The sequence below is a fragment of the Phodopus roborovskii genome, unplaced genomic scaffold (assembly GCF_943737965.1).
Source record: "Phodopus roborovskii unplaced genomic scaffold, PHOROB, whole genome shotgun sequence".
Lineage (NCBI taxonomy): Eukaryota > Metazoa > Chordata > Mammalia > Rodentia > Cricetidae > Phodopus > Phodopus roborovskii.
Window position 1 is genome coordinate 19,039,421 of NW_026126409.1, and position 6,591 is coordinate 19,046,011.

Genomic DNA, 6,591 nt, shown 5'->3' on the forward strand with positions numbered 1-6,591 from the left:
TACATATTTTGTAAAGGTATAGCATGGAATGTAAATCGCATTCTGACTTGTCCCATAACAGGTAGGATTAGCTTTGTAATCGTCCCAATATAATTTCTATTCACACAGGGAAATCATTTGTTCCTGTCCCTCTCAGGACCAGGCAACAAAAATGAGGGCATTATTAACAAGCCACGCTGTTCACTTTGCTTTTTACTTAGTCTTAATTAACTTGGAAGAGAGTTCTGAGAGTAAAAACGAGCTCCCCCATTCTTTGGGGATGCACAGTGTGCACTAAAATAAAACATCAGGATTAAGGTAACTTATCTCCTAAGACTAGACACTACTAATTCTACCTTTTTGTTAAATATTGCTGTGTTAAAAAATCCTACTATATATGATTTAGTAACAGCAAAATTCCTAGAATAATAGAACTGTAGAGAAAAGGGAAATACATATTTAAACTTTTACAAGAGATTTATCACATATTTAGATATGTGATAAATTTAGGCCCTTCGGTCCACTACATTGGCACACCTCTAATCCCAGCACTCAGGACACAGAGGCAGGAGGATCTCTGTGAGTTTGAGGCTAGGCTGGTCTATAGATCAAGTGCCAGGGCAGGCTCCAAAGCTAAAGAGAAACCTTGTCTAAAAAAAGTAATCCAATATATAGTGCTCATTCCAAATTATAAGTTACGAATGCAAATCCTGAATTCTGAAGCAACCTATCAAATCCTTCTAGCAAAAATGTTTATCATGTGGTGTAGGGGATAGAACCCAGGGCATTCTCTGATAATACTAGGCAAATACTGTATAACAGAGCTACACCCCAGGAATGACCTCCCAGTTTTGTCCCTAATACATAGTTCAAGAAACTGAACAAATAGATACTGACTTACCACCAATTTTGATCAGTGTTGTATGAACTAATAATACATGTTATTGCAGGGCTGGTGAAGTAGCTTAGTGGGTAAAGGACCTTCCCAACAAGCTTAAGGCCCCGAGTTTGGTTCCCAGAACCCACATGGTACAATTAATTCCCACAAGTTGCCCTCTGGCTTCCACATATGTACCATGGAATATGCATATGTAGACACACACACACACACACACACACACACACACACACACAAAATAAGCAAATGTAAAAGAAAATGGTATCCCATTTGACACTGATCTGAAAGCATTATCCACACTGTCCTCATTTACTCTCCTGACAACTCTATGGTGGAGTCATCACCCCTACCATTTACAAATGAAGACAATAAAATTTAGGAGAGTACTAAACTTCCCAGAGTCACATAACCCATTATTACAGGAGACATCAGGATAAGGGATTGTCTCTTATTCCATGCTCTTAAACATCATTTACGGCTTTCTACATCTCAAACTACCCCGAACTAATCAGTACCTTACTTATGCAAGGTGTTCTAGGATTTCCTATTGAGAAAAACCACAGGATAGATCTGGAGTCATGTATCAGAATTTGCTGTTCTCAGAATCCAAGTACATGAGTGGTTTTTTTGTTTGTTTTATTTTTTCATTTTTATAAACTGGCTAAACCCATTATACGTGCCAGATTTCTAACCACATCCTCAAATTGACAGAGGAATTTGCATCACTGTGTTCCTTACACTTGTCAGGGCCTAGTCTAATTCAAGAGTCATACCTCCAGTCTACCCTCTACCCTGGCTCTGTTCCCCTTGGCTAGCATTCCCATGGGAAGATGCAGCAAGAGCCCTCTGTCCCACTGCCCAAGGTTACCTTTCGTTCCACAGGCCTGGCATGACTGTCACATATCAAATTTGGCCCATATGTCAAAGTTCTGAACATTCTTCTTTGCATCACAATCACTTGAGAATTCCCAAGGTTATTCTGGGTTCATGTCCCCAAAACACTAAAATAAACATATGTGGCAACACACTTATTTCTTCAGCTAGCTCAGAAGTTGGCCAACCACAGATATCTCACTATGGTTTGTTTTATAAGGCTCTAGAGCTTGGTATGACTTCTATAATTTTAAAGAGATATGGAAATAAGGAAACCAGGGCCTGCAAAAGCCTAAAATACTGACCAATGAGCCTTCACAGAAATGGCTTGCATCCATCCTTTTTTTCCACGACAGGTGGTGACCTCTCCCTTTCACCCCAACCCAGAGAACACTAAACTAGTCTGACAAGTTCTCTGGCCAACACCAATACATAAATTCTTAGAAGGCAAGGAAATAATAAACTGCAGTTATAAAATAATCTCCTATACACCTTGGAAGATTAGTAGAAATATTAAAGTCAGAAATAACTGAAATAATCAGAAAACTGCTCATTTAGAAGATATCACTTTGCCTCAAGTAACACTATGTGGTAGGGAAGCCATTAATTAGTATTTGCTTATTCTCTTAGCTTCCACAGTTAGATTCCTGCTAAACACTGAGAATCACATCAAAAGCCCTCCCCCAAAAACTACTCAACTGTTTTGGAGAAAAACAGAAGACCCAACTAGTTCTGAGTGTCAAGAAGGAAGACAGTTTCACCGTAGTCAGAACAGAGCCAACTGCTAAGCTAGCTAAATTTTTTAATCCTAAGCAGTCTCCAAATGTCCTCAATCCTTGGAGTGACTAATTCAATAAATACTCACTGGACAAATAATATGTGCTGGGTATATTGCTAACAGTGAACAAATAACCTATAGACAAGAATCAAGTGAAAAAGCAAACTTAAAGTCACTATTTCAAATTTTCATGATGGCTAAGTAGGAAAAGACAGGAGCCCCAGAAAATGTTGGGAAATGAATTATTTAAATTCCTTTAAACCTCTATGACAGTTCATATCTAGTCACAGGTATGTGGCAGGGGCTATTGCCACTCCTAAACACAGAAACATTTTCAAAAAGTATTCTAAGAAATAATTCTTATCTTCATCAGGTGACAATAATTGTCGGAATATGTAAAGAGATGTCACATGATAACTCTACAGAGATGATAAAATTGCCCTTTAATCAAAAATAAATGTTTAAGGCTGGTGGGATGGCGAGTAAACAGAAGCACTTGCTATGCAAATCTGATGATCCAAATATGATCTCTGGATGGAAGGAGAAAACTGACTCCAAATGCTATCTATCCTCTGATCTTTACATGTCCACACACATGCCCTCACATGTGTGCATGTACATGTACACACACACATACACACACACACTCTCTCTCTCTCAAAAATTAAAATTTAAATTGTTTAGACCAAACAAGGATAGATTTTTTTTTTAAAGCAAGTAAGTGTTTGTCACACATTAGATACCAATTAACAGTTCATACTCTGCAAGGAACTGTCCTAGTTAGCTGTATGTGTCAACTTTACACAGCTTTCACATACACAAATCTGTGGGAAGATTGTATAAGAAAGGTAGCTAAGAATAAATGAGCAAGCCAATCAGCAGTCTATCTGCTTAGTTTCCCTCACTGATGAACTACAACCTAGAAGACAAATGCATCCCCTTCTCACCTACAATTGGTATCTGCCACTGCAACATTAATAAAAGTAAAACAGGACCCAAAGAAAATAAAGATTATTTTGAGTTCTAAACAATACATTTTAAATAGTTTTAAAAGTAAAGGTATTTCATAGGGCACAAAATCCACACACAAAAAAAGATAATTAAAAAAATAAAAATTACATTCCCAGCAAGTACTCAAAAAAGGTAACTTAAAAAAAAAAAAAAAAGACTAAGTACTGGTGGCAAACGTCTTTAATCCCAGCACTCAGGAGGCAGAAGTAGGTGCATCTCTGTGAGTTCAAGGCCAGCCTGGCCTACAAAACTACATAGAGAAACCCTGTTTCTAAACATCGAAAAAAAAAAAAAGTTATTTACACCTTTATTGTAGTCCATGCATATAATTCCAGCACTCAGGATCTAAGCTCAAGGCTACTCTTACCTATAAAGTAAGTTTTCGGGAAGCTCAGAATACATAAGACTGTCTCAAAAACACCAACCAACCAACCAACCAACCGCACTATGATAAATTGTACCAAACCACTGTGTTGATGAAAATTATAAAATTCCTTCAAATGTCATTGGTTAAAGTGTTAACATGTTATGCTATGATCTCTTTGAGAATAATTTAGCAATTGTCATATAAAAATGTTAGTACCTTAAGTTTAGCAATACCACTTACAGAAGTGTATCCATAGTTCTCAACCAGAACTGCCCTTGGGAGCATTTCACACCCGAAGGTATATCTGGTTATCATAACTTAGAACAGAGATACTAGTGGCACCTGGTTCAACGGAGCTGGAATGCTACTGAAATTGTCAGATATGGGATTTCTCCGTAACCAAAAATTACCTTATCTAAATATCCATAGGGCTGTAGTTAAAACCCTATACTAATGCATATGCAAAAGGAAGCAGGTACAGCTGCATTTTAAGTATCTAAAAAAAAATAACAAGCCGCATCAGCAGGACACAATAGCACACTATCTTTTTTTAAAAAAAGATGAGCTGGAAAGACTGCTCAGTGATGAAAAGAACTTGCTGTACAAGTATGAGGACCAGAGTTCACATTGTAGCACACACACAATAAGCCTGGTGTCTGAGGCAGGTAACAAGATGATCATTAGCGATTGCTAGCTTCCAGCCAAGCTAAGTAAGCCAGCAAATAATAAATAAACAAACAAATAAATAAATAAATAAATAACACTGAGTCCCACCCAGGTTTAGGGTGAGAGGATACCTTTCTTCTATTGTCTGCATACACTCATATAGAGAAAGACATATGTAAATAAACAAATCTGAGTGAGTGAGAAAGTGTGTGTGTGTGTGTGTGTGTGTGTGTAGGGGTGGATCATGGTAGAACAATTGCTTAGCTATGTTTGATGGTTCTATTCGAAAACACACACAGCAGCAAGGTAGGGAGAGCACATCTATATATACAATGATAAAAAAAAAATGTTTTAGCAGGATGTGACAGCTCATGTTTGTAAACCTAACACCTAAGAGGTTGAATCAGAAGGATTGCAATTTTGAGGCCAGTGTGGGCTATATACAACCTTTTATCAAAAATACAATCAATAAATATCTACAATAAATACCAATTATGAAGAAGAAAATTAAAAAAATATACCAAGTTTCAGCTACTTACATATACTATCTCTAGAGAAATACACACAAGACACAGGCTACATGTTACAGGTGCCTCTCAAAATTAATGCCACTTTTTATCCTTTTAGTATCTTTAAAACTTCATTCAAACAATTTCAGTTCACTCAAGAGACATCCTGTAGTTTAAACCCTGGCTTACAATCTTAATAGTTTGAATGGGATTTGGGGTCAATTTCTCCATCTCTTTCAGTTTCTGTTCATCAATATCTACTGACTGAAAGGACTTCTCAAAGAGTGTAAAACCTGGCTCTCATTAAAGAAAAAATGATGGACAAGGTGAGAAAAGGGAACGTGAATGCACTGTTGGTAGGAAGTGTATTAGCTAGTTACTATGGAAAAATAGTATAGCGCCCTCAAAACCTTAAAAAAAAAAAAAAAAAAAGAACTTCCAATATGATCCAGCAACTCCACTACTTACTCAAGAAAGGAAATCATTACAACCAAAAGATATATGTTTATCAAAATACTACTCACAACAGCTAAAATATAACCTAGCATGTACCCAAATAATAAAATAAGGAATCAATTCAACTCCCTTCAATAGATGAGTGAGCAAACAAAATATGTGTGGTACATATACACAATGGGATTTTATTTAGCCATAAAAAGTGCAATATGGATGGAACTGGATGGAGGTCAATATATTAAGCAAATTATTCGAGACACAGAAAAACAAACAACACATACTCTTACCAGTGGAAATAGGTTAGTCAAGTCTGTAGAATCAATTGGAATAGTGATCACTAAATAATGAGTAGGGTGGGATGAGGTGTGAGGGAATTCAATAAGGGGCACCAGGGCCACAACATGGCTCAGAAGTAAAGGCACTTGCCGCCAAGACTGATGATCTGAGTTCAAATCCTGAAAGGAGAAAACTAATTCCCCCATGCTGTCTCTGGCCTGCACACTTGTGCTTTGGCACACACATGCCCACACATGTACCCATAAACAAATAAATGTAACTAAAATATATATAAATGCAGAGCACCAACTGGAGATAAGCACTGTTTTCAAACACACTAGGTTAAAATAACCTATAACTGATTCCAAAATGGCTGGAAGAGTATGGCATTTCCAGTATACAAAATGATTGTGCAGAGATAGGAATATTTATTTACACTAGCATGAGTAAAGTACACACATGTATTGGGTCACCATACTGATATATAAATATGTTTGTGTAAAAAAAAAAAAAAACAAAAAAAAACAAAAACCCACAATATATACCATGGTCTGCAGTGTCCCCGGGTGAAAAGACCTCCACTGAAATCAGAGTGAAGAAAATGTTTTGTTAATGTTAAGACCCACACAGTAACTCTGAGGACAGAAACTAGGAACACTGACAGCAGGGCTGGAGGCAGTATGTGCTAGAAGCAGGCCCAGCCACAGCTATCCTAGGTCCACTATTGGCTCCATCAGGGTGAACATGTGAGTCAACCAGGCCTCAGTCCAGGGAAATG